Source organism: Chanos chanos, chromosome 9 (assembly GCF_902362185.1).
Source record: "Chanos chanos chromosome 9, fChaCha1.1, whole genome shotgun sequence".
Taxonomy (NCBI): Eukaryota; Metazoa; Chordata; class Actinopteri; order Gonorynchiformes; family Chanidae; genus Chanos; species Chanos chanos.
In genome coordinates, this window is record NC_044503.1 from 35244117 (window position 1) to 35266165 (window position 22049).

Sequence of the window (22049 nt, forward strand, 5' to 3'; positions counted from 1 at the left end):
GGCCGCTCATTGTCCTATGAAACAAAGGAACATAAAAAAAATGTTATGAGACATACACAGTCTGTCTCACACAAGCATAAACACAAACACACACACACACACACACACACACACACATACACACACACACACACATATTAAAAACATACCTGGACCTCTGCTTGAACCGCTGAACCTGAAATATATAGTTACTCTGTTCAATATATTTACCTTACTGAAAGATATATCTGTGTTGAATCATTCTGTGCAATATTTTAAATGCAGTTTCTTATATTGCCCCAGGAGTAACTCACCTTTGCGTAGGTAACACAGCCAATGAGAGATGAGTATAAGGAGGAGAATCACACACACTGTACTGAGTGCTATGGCTGCATAGGACAGAACAGCACACCACTCTGACACTACAGGAAATACAGAACTGTATTCATATAAGACAGAAGACACCTATTAAACTAATAAGCTAATTAAGTGAGTATGCAACAAATCCATTTCAAAATAAATAAAAACATAAATAAACAGTCAGATAGGGAGAAAATGAAGCAGAACAAAGTGGATGTCATATATTTTCACTTTGAGACTAGTTCCTGAATAAGAAATTGCATATTTAAGCACTTTAATTTGAATCTAAATGCTGTTGAAATCAGCAAACTGAATTCAGAGTGATAGAGTAATAACAACAACAACAACAACAGCAACAACAGCAACAATACTACTTCTACTACTACTACTACTGCTTCTACTAATACTACTAATAGGTATTGGCGTTTTTATCATTGTTATTGTTCTTGCTATTGTTATTGTTATTACTAGTAGTAGCAGCAGTAGTAGTAGTAGTAGTAGTAGTATTGTTGTTGCTGCTGTTACTGCTGTTTAACATTCAGTTATTTCTCCTAGACGGCAATTTTAATTTAAAAACATATTTCAGTATAAAGATTAAGTATTTCCTGAGAGTTATAAAAGACACTAACTGAACCCAAAATGTGATCTCATGGTCCCCACCCAGCTGCTTATTCATACACATGAACATGTGATTAACTGTGTGTGTGTGTGTGTGTGTGTGTGTGTGTGTGTGTGTGTGTCTTACCTGATTCTTCCCCATTTCTCTTGTTAAGTGAGAACTTATTACTTTTATAAATTTTATTGTCTCCAGTATGAACCTCACACCACCATTCCTCCTCCTCCAGGTCTTTATCACTTTCCTCATGCTGCAGAGCATTGTGGGAGTTGTCCCCGTTACTGTAGTAGAACTGGTAACTGGTGGGAATTTGGACTTGTTGCTGACTCATCACTTGGAAGCTTTTGGGAAAAGGGGTGAATATTAACGGTCAAAGAATAACACACAAGTAAAGCAGCCCACAACATTCTTTAGATAATTTTAGCTACGTCAGATGTAACGTTCTGGGCTTGAAAGGTCTTTGAATAGAAGTACAGTAGAAAAGTATTGTGATACGGAGCATTTTGTAAACTTCACTCTATTTACATCTTTACAGAGAATTTATTACATGACGTATCTTCCTCCACTAAATGTTTGTGAAGCTTGCAGTTATTTCGAGAACTCTGGACAACGCAGGAAAACCAACTCTGCCACCACTAAACGTGAGAAGTTTCTGTAAAAGTAGCCAATATACCAGAGCTGAGTCAATGGAAATTTTAATCACATTATTCGGCAATAAGTTAACTGACGTTCAACTGACATGTGTGAAAAACAACCCATGAAAGATTTCGAATTTAAACCATCTCTCAGAATTATCATTTTTAAAAACTATTATCCACACTCTCCATCTCCTTACAAGACAGTATTAGGTACAGCGAAGAAAAGCAGAGCTTTAACTTTTACTCACTCACCCACTGTTTGTCTTCATTGATTCCAAAATCTGACCGGTTTGGTTCTTTCCAGCAGAGGACCGCCAACGTATATCCGACACTGGAGCACCCAGGCCGGTCACTAGACAACGCAGCTCAGCGTAGCGTTTCGGTTTTGTCCGATGGTCTTGAAGTGAATCGTCAAACCACTCAGGGAGTAGCACGATTTCACTGTTTTTTGTCCAGACCTCCACCTCTAAAAATATACATTATATTTAATCCAACACAACATCCACAGAGGGGACCGGAAAAAGAAGAGAACGTTACTGACGCTTAGGACAGTTTATGTTACGGGTCTGTCTGACAAAGTGCCTAACTGACCTTAGGTGGTTGACTGGCAAAGGTTTCAGAGAATTAAATGGTGCTAAACAATACGTATGAATTATGTGATAACGGGCATACAATAGAACAAACGAAAAGTGAAAAACACTTCATGAAGTGAGCGCCACGTTTTAATTTGTGATCCAAAAATAGCTTTCACTGCTGTTCATTATGCTGAAAGTGAACATTCTGATGACGGATTTAATTACTTTACACTTGATCACCGACATTCACTCCAAAATTTCTTTAATTTCTTTACCTAGCAGTCTAAATCTAGTTTCGATTCTTCTCTCTTTTCTGTTCAGGATGCACTTCCTTGAGCGAACAACCCTTTGAACTGTCGCCTACAGCTATGGCCTTTAATTTAATTTCATTATTAACTTAATTTTCAAGCTAATTCAATTTAACTCTTCAGTTTCACTTGTATATGTCTGTAGCCCATACGTTATCGCGAACAGTTTGTTCTTTATTCTTATCTGTTTTTTTTTTCCCGATTTTGATGGTGACGAAAAATGTATGGTCTAGACATATAGCATTAACATCTGAGAACCTTTTTTTTTAAATTTTATTTTAAAGTGTTCCATTTCAAATCTCTTTGAGATCAACGTTTACTGAAAGGCTTGGAATGTAATTTCCTATGTCATTAATGTTAGGCTAAAATATTTCGACATGTTTCACTTGTCAGGGTCTTCATTTTGAACTCTCGCAATAATTCAAAAACGTGTTCAGCAAAAAGGTTGCAGTTTTCACTAACCTCCGACATGCAGCAAGGTGTCCCCAGGCTTAAAGTCGATGCGTGTACTCAACTTGTCTCCGCAATAATAGCGGCCTGAATCTCGCTCTTCAACCAGCAAAATCGTCAACTGTATCTCAAAATCATCTAATTTTTTACTGGAAAATCGACACGGCGGTTTCTGACAGTCTGTGTCAATGACCTCCACTGTTCCGTTGGTGTCGAATCGAGCCCAGCGCATATAATCACCATTACAGTTCTCTGCTTTCACACAAGGGCAATTTATGGAGACATCACTGCCTGGTTTGGAAATAATTAACGATCCGGCGTCTGTGTGGGGAACAAAGAAAATCAAACCCAAGATTGAATGGATAGATAAATAACTAAATATTAGTTTTACTGATCACATTATAAATTGAATATCTGGCGTAATCCATGTAACCTACAGCCAAAAGAATAGCCATCTCATACCAATATATATTAACTGAATCGGCCAGGGAAATGCACGGACTTACCCAGGTGGAAAACAGAAAGAAGAAGAATTAAAAATCGAGCCGTTTCTTTTAGAAACAGATTCTCTCTCGTTAGTAACGGTAATCTTGAAACAAAATTGCAGAAAAGACCGAACAGTGACATCTCTACCATTGCGCGCTTTTGCGCGCGGTATACGGTCTGCTACTAAATTCAAATGGGACCCAGTACAAACACAAAAACTAAATCAAACGATTCTCTGATGTGTACAGAAACCACAGTCAACAACATGCCCAATGAAAAAACACCAGCTTCGACCGGACAGTGTTCTCATGAACTCACCAATCGCCTTTTACGCACAAGACGCATCACTTGACACAATCTCAACAGTTTGACCACATGTTTTTGCTTCTATTTTTAGAGGCGTGTTCGAGGCAAGAGAAAACTCACGAGAGGGTTCTATATATTAAAAAAAGACCTGAACTTCAACAAACAGCCCAAAGCTTTTGTCAGAGAAAGTTTTGTGGGGTTCTTTTCTTTTTTTTTTTTTTTCTTTTTTTTTTTAAAGAGGAAAAGCAGCATTCATACACTACACGTGTTTGTGGTCAGTTTAACTATGCATCGTTACTCAGTATTCAAATTTATTGATGTTATTCTTCTTCTTTCAAATCATGCAAAGCTTCGGAGATTCCGAGTAAGTTCAGTCTCAGGTAACAGTCCACTCTTGTTCGAGCATAATGGTATTTAAATAATCCTGCAAATACTATGCCAAGCATGTTTCAATGAAAAAATGGATGAAAGAGGAGGAATTAGAAAGAGGTGTAATAATGTATATCTCAGGTACGTCTTGGTAAAAATATCATGTATAAGATATTTATGCTGGTCACACACTGAGAAGAGAGTGACGCGCAGTGACAAGCGTTAAACAGAATGTGTGTATATATCCTGTCAACAAACCACCACTGCATTAACCTGGCCTGAGAAGTGGAAAGTTTTCGGCTGTTTTGCTCAGTGGAAACTTTCCACCGTGACCACAGTGAAAGTTAAGAGATGTGGTGTGAGCTATGCCGAGGGCAGAAGATACATCTTTTTCCGTCATGACTTCTCACCAACAAAACTGTTTTTAAGGGCAATGAGAGAGTTAAAAGAGACTTTACAACAAAATAGCAATATGATTATGCTGATGATTGCTTATTGAACTCATTTTAATATTTACAAAACATTAAAAAGTATAGATAGATAGATAGATAAGATAAGATAAGATAAGATAAGATAAGATATGATAAGACTTTATTGATCCCCAGGTGGGGAAATTTGTGTGTTAACAACAGCTGAAAGACAGGCGAGGAAGTACAGATGAAAACACAACACAATAAATAAAATATACTACAATGTATAAGATAGTAACATCAATTAAAAAACAACAACAACAACAAATGAGCAAACAACTGTACACGTAGTGCAAAACGATATTATAACGAGTTATAAACACATGAGCAGAAAACGTTCAGGTATTTTAAGTGTCAGGGTTCCCAAAGTGTTAGACATTTAAGTGTCCAAAGTAGGTACACGAATGACACTGTACAGTGTCTGGGTTAGGTATAAAAGAATCTTTGACCAAGGGTATATGTAGATTAATCCAGTGTGGAAGATAGATAGATAGATAGATAGATAGATAGATAGATAGATAGATAGATAGATAGATAGATAGATAGATAGATAGATATGCAGATATGCAGATATGCAGATAGATAGATAGATAGATAGATAGACAGACATTGCATACACTAATTGATACTGTTTTTTATTAAGATTAAGATTCCATGATAAATGACTCCATACACGCACATATAAGGCGAAAACGGCTCGTGAAAAAGTAGGCAAGATGGTTAAAGACGGGGGGGTGGGGGTGGGGGTGGGGGAGGGGGGGCACGTCTGAAGTGCAGGGTTTTGCATTGTCGCTTCACTTCAGCTCTTCAGTATTCTGTCAAAAATTTACGGAGGATTGCTAGAACTACTCTTATATTCTCGCTTCTCACTGACCGATAGTAATGAATGACACTGAGTTTAACTATAGCCCATCTCAAATGAAGAAGAAGAGAAACAGATTTTATTTATATTAAAGGAGATAGTGAGAAGTCAGTACCACACGAATGGGTATGCTTCTATTAGGTGACTGAACTCCTTGATTAGTAGTAGCACATTTGCAACTGAAATTATGAAAATATTCTATATGGTCATATATAAAAGTTTGGAAACTACGTAGAACGCATCGCTTTCTCTCGCCGGCAACGTTGAGTACGTAGCTACCTATAGATAGCACCAGTAACAACAAAGTAGTGAGTTAGGCCAGCCATGTTTTTCTCCATCCGACAGAACAGAAAAAAACTGGACCAAAGAGATAGATATTTCCGTTGTAAGTGTCATCCTAAGGGAGGACAGATACGAGAAATACGTGAGTACTCAGTGTCTCGACTGTTAAGAATCATGTTGCTTCCACCTACTTTAAAAGCGGAACAGTTGAGATGGAGCAAACACTCCGTTCTGCCTAAACATAAGAAGAGACAGGTATGCAAACCAGCGAAATAGGACCCCTCTCTCAGGACTTCCCATTGGTAAGAATTCAGTACCTTTTGACAGAACGATGGTTTGCGCCTGGGGCTTGTATGAGCCTGTGCGTGTGGGGTTTGTGTTGTGATATATGTGTTTCTCAGTGGCTGCATGCGAAATCTGTCTTTGTTTTGTAAAACAGTATTGCTATCCTTGTACTAATCCGACAATTATAGCGATGACAAAAATAAAAACATCGTTCTGTAAAAAGGTATTGAATTCTTACGAGTGGAAAAAATAATAACATCAAGGATTGCATAATGAAATTTTTAACAATGTTAAGAAGAACAGTGGAAAGATGATAGCAAAATAGTATTGATAAGAAAAGCAGGAAGTATTTTTATGATTATCAACGAGACTGTAAAAAAATAAAGCACAGTTGTGACAGTGGTATTTCAGCAGGGCATTAAGTCAATGGCACGCTGTGACAAAAGTAGTAACATCTCTCTCTCTCTCTCTCTCTCTCTCTCTCTCTCTCTCTTTCTCTCTCTCTCACTCTCTCTCTCTCCCTCCCTCTGTTCGTGTGTGTGTGTGTGTGTGTGTGACAGACTGTGTATGTCTCATAACAGTTGCTTCTGTTCGTTTTCCAGGACAATGAGCATCCAGAAGTAACGTGCACAGACTTTAAGTTCAAACAAGCATGAAAATCAGCGTCTGATTGACAATATAAACATGTCAAGACGCAGGAAAACGCTTCACTTTACAGCTAGGTTAAATGTAAGTAACTGCTGTGTTTCACAACAGTCAAGAGGATCTTACAAACAGTGACTGTGTTTTTCAGGTTCAGGATCATCAGCAAGCAGCGGTTCAACTTTAACAGATACACAGGTAAGACCCATACACAAAACATGTTGCTCATACCAGATTTAAGTGTGTGTGTGTGTGCGCGCGCGCGCGCGCGTAACTTAAACGATGGGTCACAGCTAAGATGCAGCTGACATGTCTGTTTAGCTTGACAGCCAGTTGCTAAAATAATCCACATCTTATCTCTCTGGTTCTGTCTGTATTTACTGTAAGATGTGCTGTATTTGCATCTATGGATTTTGAGGGCTAAAACTTAAACGCGAGCCCTTGTTTTTCCACAACCTAATTCGGTTAGAATGAGGGATGTGATCTATCGGTAAACTGGACCGATGGTATCTCTCCAATATTCATGCATGTCACCAAACTTCTTCCGACTTTCAGAACTCCTGGTCGAGTGGTCACTCAGCTACTTGATTGTTTAAGCTTGATCGCCAGGTTCATTTTTGCTCAGTTCAGGTGCCGGAGTTCTGACGACTTGTGCTACTTGGTCGAGAAATGCCACCATAGCGCGAATCAGTAGCAGAGTCTAACCCCGCCCCTAACCCTAAGCCTAACCACAACCCAAGACTGTGCTCTAGGCTGCACATATAGACACGTAACACAACTCGACAGAACACCAGCAATACCTGACACAAGAAAAACACAGAAGGGATGATTTTGATTGTACAAAGGCTTAGGTAATTTAGGCAATCTTTTTGTCTTTAAAATGTAAGGGCTGATATATTAGAATACAGTAGATTGTAACAAAGCTTTGCAAAAGTTTAATATTTTCATCCATCAGCCAACTCTCTCTCTCTGTGAACTTTTTGTGGGCTAGTGAACGTTACAACCCAGAACCTGAAACATTACTGTCGTGTAATTCCGGGTGGAGACAGTTCCCGTCTGAAGGGTTCAAAAGCAGCGTACGACTTATTTATTAAGCAGCAATACATTTAATGCTGACTCAATGCTTGGTTACTTTAACTGCTGCACTAGGAATTTGTTTTTGTTTCTCTTAATTTGGATCTGTTTCTGACGTTTTCATTTTTTTAATTCAAAAGCCTCTGTTTTTCCCCCCTGTGAACAGACTAGCCTGGTGAAACTGCTTTTGAAATGGCGCTTGCGTGTTCCTCTTAACTCTGGCTTATATCAGTTTTTCCCCACTAGATGGCGGCATTGTTTTAACTCCGTCGCGGTAATGCTGAGAATGGTTCTCATTCTGCTCTTTAAGGCCACCTCCACTTCCTGCTTGACACAGTTGTGGGTCAGCCCAGCCCTATCAAAAGTGATTTCACTACTAACTCTCAACTGATCAGTAAGAGTTTGATTCGCTCAGTAAGAGGTGAGAATGAAAGGCTAAAACAGAGATATGCGGGGCAGAGGACCTGGAGGAACAGTATTTGAAACAGGGGCACAGCCCTCTCCTGTACTTTCTCCAGACAGATACACTGATCTGAAGAATACTATTGTACTTTGCGATAAAATCTTAAGCCGTGAAAAATCTTTGGGGGAGATTTAAAAGTGCTTTCCAAGAGATTGAAGTTCATGATGATGAAGCTGAAAACAGAAAACACCTCGACACTCAGAACTGTAATAATTAGACTTCGCCAGGAGGGGTCAGAACGCACTACTGAGTGAAGATTAGACCCACGCCATCGAGTCCAGGCAAATATTTTGCACAGTACTCTCAGACAAAGTAAACTTTTGAATCTTTTTGCTTAAAGAAGCATAAACCATGGCACTATAAATTCATCTGTGTGATAATTTGTTAATTTAGACAAATGTCATCAGTTTGGAGACACTAGCAACATTGTTGGGAAAATAACACAGTAATACCTTAATGGCTCTAAATGAACAAAAATGAATTAAAAAAATGTTATGGTTGCAGGTTAGTCCATACCCTTTCTTTTACTTTAAAACTATATATTTATGTGTTATGTGCTTCAAATGACATTTAGAAGATGCCAGGGACGATAGATAGAAATGGATGAACAAAGTTGTATTTCGTTCCAGAGGTGGTAAAAGTACACACATTCTTTACAGACTCGTGTAAAAAAAAAAGACTGGTGAAAGTAGAAGTACTGATTTCAACTTCTTTACTCCAGTAAAAGTGAAACAGTACAGGCTCTGAAATGTACTCAAAGTATAAAAGTAAAAAAGTAGCCCTCTGAAGCAAGGCCGTTGCCATGGAATAATCATTGAGGGGGACCAAATCTACCAGGGGAGTATGCCCCCCCCCCCAACAGAAAATTCACAACTTGAAAACTCATTTCCTGCCACTCTATAATAATTATAAAATCACGAACACATGGGATGAACTTTTCATTTACTTTTTTTTTTCTTTTTACAATAATGTATAATAGTGTATTGTATTACAATGTTCTGTTTTTTTCTTTTCTCTCTTTTTTTTTTTTTTTTACCTTGTCTTGTTTAACTGTAGGGGGGTTTAAAATGCCTCAAAGTTGAGTCTACCAAAAGACTTCAATGATCATTAATCTGAAATTGTTTCTAGAACCTCGTCACTATGGTAATCTTAGTTCACAGAAGCATTTTTATTTTCACACTTGGCATTCACCATACACACGCACACAACCAGAAATTAAATGGTTATAGATAGTTAAAATTTACCTATGCTTTTCACATAATTAAGCTGAATGAATTAACTTTGCAAACAGATGTTCAACTTTGGCAAACTGACACTTTTACATGAAAAGGGAACACAATCATGTGGGTTTATCGGTGTTGCAGTATTACAGCAGGGCCAGTTAACTGCTATCTGTTGTAACTGAATGTCACTGTGGTGAGAACCAGACTGTTTGTTTGTCTGTGTCACTGTCTCTTTGTCCGCTGTAAATGTCCATGCATTTGAAGTCCTGAATTATGTATTTCACAGTTGTGTAGATGTCCACCTGCGAAAAATAAATAAATAAATCAGTAAACACAGTCTGCTGTCTTCATACATTCTCTCTCTCTCTCTCTCTCTCTCTCTCTCTCTCTCTCTCGCTCTCTCTCTCTCTCTCACACACACACACACACACACACACACACACACACACACACACACACACAAACCCACACACACACACACTTGAAGTGACTTACCTGGTAACCAGATAAAGGTAGCACTCTGCCTTTGTTTGTGTGATCTATGAGGTAATGACAGTTATAGTCAACATGAAAAGGATAGAGGTACTGAGTTCTTTTCTACTTTAAGCTCCTCAATGTGATATATCTCATGACTTCTACTGAAAATTTTCTCACACACACACACACACACACACACACACACACACACACATATATATATGGACTTTTCATTGTTGTTTTTTTAAGGAGAAACACACCTGTGTGGAGGTTACACATCCAATGAGAGATGAGTATAAGCAGAAGGAGAATCACGCACACTGTACTGAATGCTATGGCTGCATAGAACAGAGCAGTACACCACACTGAAACTACAGGAAATACAGAACTGTATTCATATAAGGCAGTATATCACTTTAAAAACACCCTAAAAAGCAAGCTTCCTTTCAAAACAGTAACAAAATAGAGATTGAAAAGGATAAAAGTGCAAACTTTCCCCATTTTTAATAAGTAGAGAAGAAGAAATAGATGGCAATTAACACTCATAACCTTAAGTAAAATTGTAATTTACTTGGATACCAGTTTAATAATCAGAAATAACATTCAGTATAGTTACTAAATATTGAAGTGCTTATTAACAGTTACAAAAGACGTCTATAATGCCGGAGGAGAGTACTCACAGAGCCTTCTCAGCTGTTTATCATTGTTACTCAACAAATGACTAATAATGTGTGTGTGTGTGTGTGTGTGTGTGTGTGTGTGTGTGTTTCACCTGATTCTTCTCTGTTCTTTTTAAAAGAGAACGTGTTGCTTTTATAAACTTTATTGTCTGCAGCATGAACCTCACACCACCATTCCCCCTCCTCCAGCTCTTTATCGCTGTACTCGTTCTGGAGAGCATCATGGGAGCTGTAGTAATAGGAGTTTGTGTCCTGATCTTTGTTGCTGTTATTGTAGTAGAGCTGGTGACTGATGGGAACTGGGATTTGTAACTGACTCATCACTTGGAACCTGTAGTAGATTCATCATAAAAATCAAAGACTTGCACACAAAGCCAGCAGTTCATAGCACTCACATGATGGTTATAATAGTTGCTGAATGTAGCGTTCTGGATTTGAAGGTTCTGAGCTGACTCGGGATAGAATATTTTTGATATTGAAAAATTTAAGGGATGCCTATAAAGAATCACTTTACATTTTTACCTGTTTACGTCTTTACAAATTATTTATTTCTTCAGCTTACATTATGTGTCCCTGCATTATTATTCAATTAATTCGCGACTTGTGGGCTGTTGGAAAACTAACTGGCCACCGTAGAGCACCAGAAAAAAAATCTGTAAAATAAAATATTCATTTGAGCTGGATCATTACAATTTTAATAAAATGATTGTGTAATGATGTACCTTTTACATTTTCTTCACTTCCAAGGCTATACGTGTAAAACAGAACGAAACACCCCATGAAAGTACAAGGCAGGTGTTAATCATTTCGAAGTATGATTCTTTCCAACTACTACGTGCACAACCTGTAATTATACAAGACCACATAAACTTTGACGAAGAAAAACGAATCTTTAAATTTACCTACTCACCCATTCTTTGTTTCCACTGATTCCAAAATCTGACCGGTTCGGTTCCTTCCACCGGATAACTGCCAAAATATATCCGACACTGGAGCACCCAAACCGGTCACAAGACAACGCAGCTCGGTGTAGTGTCTCGGATTTGTATGCTGGTCTCCAAGTGAATCGTTGAACCGCTCAAAAAGCAACCTGATTTTGCTATTTTTTGTCCAGACGTCCTCCTCTAAAAGCAACACAAAATTGTCCGACTGTAATTATTACATTAATGACAGACTATTAATATCTCCTCATTTTCCACAGATAGGTCAAAAGTAGAAGATATCTGAGGACTGGGACTTGCAAAATATTTTTTTAAAAAAGCTGTAACGGTTTTATCTCGCAAAGCATCTCAGTGACATAAGGATTAAGGAAAACAGATTAACAAAGACAGATGTCTAAGCAGCTGTGCGCTGACTCTCAGTGCGTGACAAATAAGCAAAATTCGTTTCTGTTCGTTATTTCGAAAATGAACATGTAATGTAAGCCACTGATTATTTGGTTCTTGGTCAACAGAAGTCTCTTGAAGGCTGTAAAGCAGGGAATCCAGTTTAGACGATCCACACTCCTGGACGATTTACTTGCGGGATCTTTGTCACCACAACTGATCATAATGTTGCACTGGAGAGAGACTCCGTATTGCGGGGTCTGGTGGATCAGGGTCGCAAATGAAATCTGAAGGGGTCTGTATCTCCAAGACTGGACTTGGGAATCCATCCTTTAAACAAATCTACATTTTATACTGATACATAACTGTCCGAGTTTCGACTTCTCTCGTTTTGGGCTTAGGTTGCATTTCTTTTTTCAAAGTGACTTTTGATGACCGTCAAATCTCTCCATGTCCATAAACCTTTAGTCTTTTCACATTGCATAGTTCTGTTCAGACACTACATCGATAGGTTCTAACAGACAGGTCATTTTTTGCGCTTGTCTTTGTTTTTCTTCAAACCGATGACCCTTTTCTCTGTGAAAATTCCTGTAGAGGTCATAAATCCTTCTATTTGAAACTTTCAGTCTCAGATTTCAAATCTTTTCACATTTTTTCTTAGATTACCTTTTTATTCAAAGCTTCGAATGTACGTTCTTTTTATTTGTAATAAAAAAATACTTGTTTTACTTATGTGTGTATTGATATATTTCATTCTGATTCATTCGACAGAGACTTTGCTTTGATTGATATCAATGCATCAAAATGATATTATGAACAAAGTCACAATTTTTACTAACCTCCGACATGCAGTCGTGTGCCTCCATCCTTAAAGACAATGAGTGTGCTCGACTTGTCTCCGCAATAATAGCGGCCTGAATCACACTTTTCAGCCAGCGAAATCGTCAACTGTATTTCAAAATCATTTAATTTTTGACTGTAAAATCGACACGGTGGTTTCTGACAGTCTGTGTCAATCTCCTCCACTGTCCCGTTGATGTCCAATCGAGTCCAGCCCATATAGTCACCATTACAGCCCTGTACTTTCACACAGGGGCAGTTTATAGAGACATCACTGCCTGGTTTGGAAATAATTAACGTTACTGCACCTGTGGGAATGATAAAGAAAATCAAACTCTTGAATGAATAAATGAATGAATGAATGAATAGGTAAATAACTAAAGATTGGTTTTACTAGTGAAATTATAAACTGACCGTCTGGTGTTATCATTGTAAACTAAAGCCAAAAGTATAGCCAACTTATACCAACATACTGTATATTAACTGAATCAGCCAGGACAATAGACAGACTTACACACGTGGAAAACAGAAAGAAGAAAAATCAAAAATCGAGCCATGTCATTTAGAAACAGATTCTCTCTCGTTTGTAATGGTACCCGTGAGAAGATTGAGCAGAAAAGAACGTACAGCGAAATCTCTACCCTGGTGCGCTTTTGCGCGCGATATACGGTCTGCTACTAAATTCAAACAGGGCCCGGTATAAATACAAAAACTAATTCAAACTATACTCTGATGTGTGCAGAAACCACAGTCAACAACATGCCCAATGAAAAAAAAACTCCGCCTTCGACCAGACAATGTTGTCATGAACTCACTAATCGCCTTTTACAACAAGACGCCTCACTTGACACAGTCTCAGCAGTTTGACCACACGTTTTTGATTCAATTTTTCGAGATGTGTTCAAGGCAAATTCAAACTCACGAGAGGGTTTTTTCTTTAAGACAACTTCAACAAACAGCCTCTCTCCATTTTTATTGTCTTCCGCTCTGTATACCCAATTTGATTCGGCCAGCTGAAGCCCAGAGCTTTGGTCAGAAAAAGTTTTGTCTCTGGGATTTTTTTTTCTTTTCTCAATGAATTAAAGCAGCATTCATACACTATACGTTTTTTTCGTCGGATAAATTATGTACCGTTACTCAGTATTCACATTTATTGATGTTGTTCTTCTTTCAAATCATGCAAAGCTTCGGAGATTCAGATAAAGTTCAGTCTCAGATAACAGTCCACTCTCGTTCGAGCGTAATGCTATTTAAATAATCGCGCAAATACTATGCCAAGCATGTTTCAATGAAAAATGGACGAAAGAGGAGGAATTAGAAAGAGGTGTAATGATGTATGTCTCAGTTATTTCTTGGTAAAAACATGATGTATAAGATATTTTTACTGGTCACACACTGAGAAGAGAGTGATGCGCAGTGACAAGCGTTAAACAGAATGTGTGTATATATCCTGTCAACAAACCACCACTGCATTAACCTGGCCTGAGAAGTGACAAGTTCTCGTCTGTTTTGCTAAGTGGAAACTTTCAACCGTAACCACAGTGAAAGTTAAGAGATGTGGTGTGAGCCATGCAGAGTGCAGAAGATACACCTTTTTCCGTCATGACTTCTCACCTAGCAATGAGAGACTTAACAGAGACTTTGCAACAAAATATCAACAAAAATATAATCATATTGATGATTGGTTAAACCCATTACAATATTTACAAAACCTAATTAAAAAAACAAAAAACAAAAAACATAGTAGGTGACAAAATTGAATCTAAACAAATTTATATAAACTAGTGAACACGTTAAATGCAGAAAAAGTAAGTAGATGCTTAAATGGTTAGACAGAAAGAAGACAGAGAGACACAGACAGACAGAAAGCCAGGCAGATAGACAGACACAGACAGACAGACAGACAGATAGATAGATAGATAGATAGATAGATAGATAGATAGATAGATAGATAGATAGATAGATAGATAGATAGATAGATTGATAGATTTAAAGGTCACTATACTTTATTACAATAATGAATACATCAAGACATTCAGGGCAAACAGGGAATTTCGCACGTCTAAGAGTGTAACATTACAGAAACTAATTCGTACTGGTCTTTATAAAGATACAAAACACTTGCACGATGGATGACTCTCTCCATGCACATTTAGGGGGCAAATGGCTTATTAAAGACCGGACCAGATAGTTGAAGACGTTTTGTAAAACAGTGTTGGTACCTTTTTCTATTTCGACAATTATAGCGATAACAAAAATAACAGAATTCAGAAATACATAATGAAATTGTTAATAATGATAAGAAGAAGAGGGGAAAAAGATAGCAGGTCTGCTTTGGAGCTGCTTTGGTCATATTCCTGTTACCTCTCGCTTCTATCAGTTTTCCCCACTAGATGGCGTCATTGTTTTAACTCCGTCGTGGTAGTGCTGAGAATGGTTCTCATTCTGCTCTTCAAGCCCACCTCCACTTCCTGCTTGACACAGTTGTGTTTCAGCCCAGCCCTAGCAAACGTCATTTCACCACTAACCCTCAACTGATCAGTAAGAGTTTGATTTGCTCAGTAAGAGGTAAGAATGAAAGGCTAAAACAGAGATATGCGGGGCAGAGGGCCTGGAGGAACAGTATTTGAAACAGGGGCACAGCCCTCTCCTGTACTTTCTCCAGACAGATACACTGATCTGAAGAATACTATTGTACTTAAAATCTTAAGCCGTGAAAAATCTTTGGGGGAGATTTAAAAGTGCTTTCCAAGAGATTGAAGTTCATGATGATGAAGCTGAAAACAGAAAACACCTCGACACTCAGAACTGTAATAATTAGACTTCGCCAGGAGGGGTCAGAACGCACTACTGAGTGAAGATTAGACCCATGCCGTCGAGTCCAGGCAAAGAATTTGCACAGTATTTTCAGATACAGTTAACTTTTGAATCTTTTCGTTTACAGAATCCCAAACTCACTACACATTCATTTGAGTAATAGTTCTGTTTATTTATACAGATATTTTCAGTTTGGAGACACCAGCAACATTGTTGGGAAAGTATCACAGTCATACCTTAATGGCACTAAATGGAAGATGTCAGGGACAACTGAGAAAAAATGAATGTACAACGTTGTATTTCATTTGATCACTTTTACTGAATAAATGTTGATCTGTCAAATACAAATCAGAACAAACAGGTTTAAAATACCTCATGGTTGAGTCGACCAATAGACTTTCATTGTTTGTTCATCTGATGTTCTTTATAGAACCTCGTCGTTATGGTAATCTTAATTTACATAACAATTTTTTTAAGACATAGGATACAGAATATGCACACATTGTCAAACTAGAAGTTAAATGGATATTTAAAATTTGCATATGGTTCTCACATGCCTCAAATGAAGTTAAATTAATAATGTGAGCCAACTTTCCAAACAGACATGTTTTCATCAGTCTTACATGAGTGGTGAACACAGACATCTGGGTTTATCAGTGTTACAGTATTACAGTGATGGCTGTTTAATATGTTCTGTTCTGACTGAATGTCATTGTGGAGAGAACCAGACTGTTTGTCTGTCTGTGTCACTGTCTCTTTGTCCTCTGTAAATGTCAATGCATTTGAAGTCCTGAATTATGTATTTCACAGTTGTGTAGATATCCACCTGTGAAAAGAAAATTTAAAGACAGAATCAATCCTTATACACTCAAACACAAACACACACACACACACACACACACACTTGAAGTGACTTACCTGGTATCTAGATTAAGGTAACACTGCCTTTGTTTGTGTGATCTATGAGGTAATGACAGTTTTAGACAACATGAAAAATGTAGAGGTACTGAGTTCATTTCTGTTTTAAACTCTTCAGTATGACTTCTCATGACCTCTAATGAACAGTCTCTCAAACATATAAACATAAATATCTTTTTCTCAGGAGTAACTCACCTGTGTGGAGGTAACACAGCCAATGAGAGATGAGTATAAGGAGGAGAATCACACTCACTGTACTGAGTGCTATGGCTGCATAGGACAGAGTAATACACCACCCTGACACTACAGGAAACACAGAAGTACATTAATATTAGACAGAAGATCACTTTTAAACTATGTGAGGCAGTACACAATAAATATTTACGAAAATCAATAAATCACTCGATCAATGAATCAATAAACAAATCAGTCAGGAGAAAATTAAGAGGAAGAAGGTGGATGCCATACATTTGCCATTAGAGACTAGTTCCTGAGTAAGAAATGAGTTATTCAGAGTTGTAATGTGTATTTAAATTGAGTTCAGATCTTTAAATTCAACTTAAAGTGAAGATTACACACTGTGAACAGCTTGTGTCAGTTTTGTCAATGTATGGTTACATGTTTTTGTCAAGTTTGTTAACATATATCATTATTACTATTATTATTATTATTGTTGTTGTTGTTATTGTTGTTCCTGTTGTTGTTGTCGTCGTTGTTGTTGTGGTCATATTTCATTTTCTTTTCAATTTTCAGTTACTTGGATAGCATTTTTTTAATTCATAAAACATCTTTCAAAATAAGCGTGAATAGGTTTTGAGAATTATAGAGGACACTGACTGAACCCAAAGTGTGGACTCACGGTCCCTACCCAACCGTTTACTGTCATTGAATATATACTTACTTTTATGTGTGTGTGTGTGTGTGTGTGTCTTACCTGATTCTTCCCTGTTTCTCTTGTTAAGTGAGAAGTTATTACTTATATGAGTTTTATTGTCTCCAGTATGAAGCTCACACCACCATTCCTCCTCCTCCAGGTCTTTATCACTTTCCTCATGCTGCAGAGCATTGTGGGAGTTGTCCCCGTTACTGTAGTAGAACGGGTAACTGGTGGGAATTGGGACTTGTTGCTGACTCATCACTTGGAAGCTTTTGGAAAAATGAATAAAATGGTACGTTTACGGTCAAAGACTAACACAGTCCACAACATCCATAAGGTAAATTTAGTTTCTTCAGAATGTAACTGCCTGGATTTGATTGGTCTTAACTGTAAGTTAAATAAAAGTGTTCACACTGTGGAAATGTATCTTGATTCGGAGCGTTTTTACACTTTTTACCCCCCCCCCCCCTCCCCCATGATGTGCGTGCAGTTAATTCGAGTCATTACACTAAGTTAGAAAACAACTGACTGCTATAGAATGCGAGAAAATTCCCCAGAAGGAGCGATAGATGAAAGTTCTGAAATCTAAACCGTCCCTCTGGATTATTTTTGAATAGTATTTCCCACTCACCCAGTCTTTTTCCAAGACAGCATTAGCTACGAAGAAGAAAAACAGAGCTTTAATTTTTACCCACTCACCCACTGCTTGTCTTCACTGATTCCAAAATCTGACCGGTTCGGTTCTTTCCAGCGGAAGACCGCCAAAGTATATCCGACACTGGAGCACCCAGGCCGGTCACTAGGCATCGCAGCTCAGCGTAACGTTTCGGTTTTGTCCGATGGTCTTGTAATGAATCGTTGAACCACTCAGAGAGCAGCACGACTTCACTGTTTTTTGTCCAGCTCTCCTCCTCTAAAAACAGGTATTATATTTTAGTCCAACACAATAGGCACAGGGGAGAAGCGAATAAGAGTAGAATGCTACTGAAACTCCGGAGAGCTTACATTACGGGTCTGTCTGGCAAAGTACCACACTGGGATTAGTTCATTGACTGGCAAAGGTTTCAGACGACTAGATGGTGATGAATCATAAACATGAATTATACGATTATACAACAGGCATAAATGGGGCAAATTAAAAAAAAAAGAAAAAAGAAAAAAACACGTAATGAACCTGGCGATATCTTTTAGTTTGTGATCGATGGCCAAAATTGACTGCTGGTTATTATTTTTTAAATGAATAGAATGTTGATACCGTATTTATTTGATTTTATTAAGATGATTTTCTCACATTCACGGAAAATTTTCTTTAATCTCTTTCCCGACCACAAGTTTCTACTCTTTTCTTGCTCTGTTCGGAGTGCACTTCCTTGAGTGAACAGACTTTGACTTGAACAACTTTATTTGGCCTTTAATTTTATTTCACCATCAGTGTTATTTTCAAGTTAATTTGGTTTAAATATTTAATTTAATATTTCATAAGTCTGTAGCACACGTTCCTCCTTGATAAATGGGGCTTTTTTGACGGAAATTTTATGTTCTAGATATGTAGAGTTGATGTTGGAGAACTCTCTTAACGAAAACAGCAGTGTTCCATTTCAAATCTCTTTTAAAAGCAAACAAGATCGAAGTCTGATGAAAGGTTTGGAATGTACTTTCCTTTGTTATTATCGTTGGGCTAAAATGTCGGTATTTTTTCAATTGTCAGGGTCTTCATTTTGAGCTCTCGCAATATATCAAAAAGGAGTTCATCAAAAACAGTACTGTTTTCACTAACCTCCGACTTGCAGCAAGGTGTCTCCAGGATTAAAGTAGATGCGTGTGCTCAACTTGTCTCCGCAATAATAGCGGCCTGAGTCTCGCTCTTCAACCAGCAAAATCATCGGTTGTATTTCAAAGTCATTTAATTTTTTATTGGAAAATCGACACGGTGGTTTCTGACAGTCTGTGTCAATCACCTCCACTGTTCCGTTGGTGTCGAATCGAGCCCAGCGCATATAATCACCAACACAGCCCTCTGTTTTCACACAAGGGCAGTTTATGGAGACATCACTGCCTGGTCTGGAAATAATTAACGGGCCGGCGTCTGTGGTGAGAACAAAGAAAATCAAGCTCATGAATGGAGGAATGAAAGAATCAGTCAATCAATCAATAAATAAATAAATGTTCGTTTCCTTTTTAGATGATAAGTTGGATATCTGGCATGATTCATGTAACCTACAGCCAAAAGTAAAGCCAACTCATACTAATACATATTAGTGAAATCGGCCAGGAAAGTGCACGCACTTACCCACACGGAAAACAAAAAGAAGAAAAATTAAACATTTAGCCACGTCCTTTAGAAACAGATTCTCTCTCCTTTTTAATGGCGTTTGCGAAAAGAAAGTACAGAAAAGATCGTTCCGCGACATATCTGCCCTGTCGCACTCATACTTTCTGCAATTAATTTCACACGGGACCCAATATCACCTCAACAACGTTTCTCTGATATGTACAGAAACCACAGTCAACAACATGTCCAACGAAAAACACAGACTTCGACCGGACAGTGTTCTCATGAACTCACAATTCGACTTTCACTCGCAAGACGCTTCACTTGACAGGCTGTCTCAACCATTTAACCACATGATTTTGCTTCTATTTTTAGAGACGTGTTCAAGGCAAGAGAAAAGTCGCGAGACCCTTGTTCTTCAGAAGGCCTTTCAACAACGTCTTTCCATTTTTACTGTCTTGCGTTCTCTAAACCAGATCAGAGTTGTCCAGCTGAAGCCCAGAGCTTTTGTCACAGAAAGTTTTCTCTCAGATTTTTTCGGAGAACAAAACCCTCATACACTGTAGGTGTTTATACTTAGCTTCATTATGTGCTGTTACCAAGAATTCACACTCTCTGATTTTCTTACGGGCACTTTTTAAATCATGTGAAGCTTCGGAAGCTTCAGTCTCAGGTCATATAACAATCCACTCTTGTTTGAACGTTATGATAATTCAATGACTATATTTCCAAGCATATTTCACTTTAAAATGGATTACGTAAGAGGTATCAAAGGGTGGTTTAATAATGTATATCTCAGTTACTTCTTGGTGAAAATATGATGTATAAGATGTTTATGCTGGTCACACTCTGAAGAGAGTAATGGGCAGTGATAGGTGTTAAACAGAATGTGTGTATATATCCTGTCAACAAAACACCACTGCACTAACCTGGCCTGAGAGGTGGAGAGTATTCTGTTGTTTTGTTCAGTGGAAACTTTCACCCCTGACCACAGTGAAAGAACAAAGATGTGGTGTGAGCGCTGAAGAGTGAACAAGACACGCCTCTTTCCTTCCTGACTTGTTTGTCTCACCAACAATTTTCTGCCATCTTATCAAAGTGTTCCTGCAGATTACTGAAACTGTTCTTACATTCACATTTGTGACTGACCGATATGAAATCATAAAATGGAGTCTAATTATAGCCCATCATAAATGAGCACGGTATTAAAGAGGAGACACATTTTACTAATATTAAAGGAGCTAGAGAGAGACTCACACGAGTGGGTTTGCTTCTTTTGGCTGACAGGACACCTTAATTATCATGTTGATTCAGTACTTGGTTTCATTCTTGCGGCTCTTTGATTTTTTTTGTCTTTGTTAATTTGGGCCTGTTTCTGACGTTTCCTTTTTAAATCCAAAAGTCATTGAGTATTAGCTATGAACGGACGAGCCCGATGAAACCGCTTTTGTGATGGCGCGTAAAATATTCCTCTTGCAGGTGTTGTTTGCAAGTAATGTTTTGTAATATGTTGTGTTGCTTTTTTCAGTGGTGGCAGCGAAAAGCAGGTACTTTTATGAAAGTAAACGGATTACCTTGAACATGGTTTTACTGTCCATGCTTTTTACAAATTCTCTTACAGCCGGGAACCCTCCAAGTTCTATCGGCTGTTTGCCCACTAGATGGCGATATAGTTTTAACTCCGTCAGGATGGTGCAGAGAGCGGTTCTCATTCTGCTCCTCAGGATGCGGTTCTCATTCTGCCCTCCCCGCACCGTGATGACCACCACCACCACTCTCCATGCCGCTCCCTGTCTGACACAACTGTGTTTCAGCCCAGTCCTAGCAAACCTTTTGGTAGTATTGAGACGCTTCCCTTTGCGGGGTTGCTAACGGGGTTGCTGACAACAAACACATCCTGCAACTTAAAGAAGGCACCTCGCCCGAACAGGGACTTGAACCCTGGACCCTCAGATTAAAAGTCTGATGCTCTACCGACTGAGCTATCCGGGCTCTTCAAGTGGAGAATTAGTACAGTAATTCTCGGTATCATCACCGAATAAGTCGATCAGATATTCACCACAGATACGCCTTGCGTCTTGTCGAACCACACAATCTACTGCATTTCACATCATGTATGTTTTTATCAGAAAACCGACACTTTGTTTGCTGACAGTCTGTGTTAATCGCTTCCAAAGTTCCGTTTATATCAATTCGAATTAGTTGCTTTTATTAGGAATTGCAGTTACGTGTTTTTAAAAACTACAAGTAGCCTAATAGACGTTACTGCCTACTCAGGAGAACAATAACGGCCCTGCGTCTATGGAGAGACTTTAAAAAGATATAATAAAGCAAGCTCAATTCAAATTAAAAATGAAAATCACAACTCTGCTCTCAGGTAAACCCCCCGAGAAATAAATAAATGAAAAATAAATATATGAATAAATAAATAAAAGATCCCCCTAAGTATACTTTT

At 38.2% G+C, this 22049-nt stretch overlaps 1 non-coding gene across 1 annotated transcript; it reads right to left on the minus strand.

The window, feature by feature from the left end:
* Positions 1 to 21513: 21513 nt before the first annotated feature.
* Positions 21514 to 21586, minus strand: trnak-uuu (transfer RNA lysine (anticodon UUU)). The gene has a single exon. It is a non-coding gene; the product is annotated as a tRNA-Lys (tRNA).
* Positions 21587 to 22049: the final 463 nt, after the last annotated feature.